Here is a 619-nt window from a genome sequence, read left to right as displayed (position 1 = left end):
AAGGGGGAGGAAAATGGGGTCTATGGCTCCCGAACATGTCCTAGCGGTCTCGAGGTCCACAGCCCTCCCTGATCCCTAACGCTCAGTGGGCCTCCGTGGCCGGCTCCCAACAACAACAACAAAAAAATGTCTTAAACAATATAAGAAGTCCCAATGTCAGGTGGCTCCAGACTTAGTTAATTCAGCGGTTCCAGCCAAGTTCTTTCCACCATTCTGCTCTGCATGTCATGTTAGAAAGACCTTTCTTTTCATGTCTTGTCCTTGGAAATGACATCTTTCTTTAGGAGCTCCCCAACTCACTTCCCCTCATGTTTCAGTGATCATAACTCACCTTCATAGTCATTCCTGTACCAGTCACCCATAGACAGAATGGAATTAACGTGGTACTCTCGAACTGGGGATAGAGTTTAAAACCCTTTCCGCAGGGTGTAAAGCCTGAGCAATACTGGAGATTCTGTAATAAGGAAAAAGAGAATGGATTCTGAATGGGCAACTAGGAGTGTCTGCTTTGCCTCCGGATGCTGATGAGCTCTGGGGATTAATGGACACTTGGGAAGCATTGTTTTTGTTTGTTTGTTTGTTTGTTTGTTTTGAGTTGGAGTCTCACTCTGTCGCCCAG

Source organism: Carlito syrichta, unplaced genomic scaffold (assembly GCF_000164805.1).
Source record: "Carlito syrichta isolate Samal-C Ts95f unplaced genomic scaffold, Tarsius_syrichta-2.0.1 Scaffold304458, whole genome shotgun sequence".
In the NCBI taxonomy this organism is placed as follows: Eukaryota; Metazoa; Chordata; class Mammalia; order Primates; family Tarsiidae; genus Carlito; species Carlito syrichta.
This window is presented reverse-complemented; position numbering follows the sequence as displayed.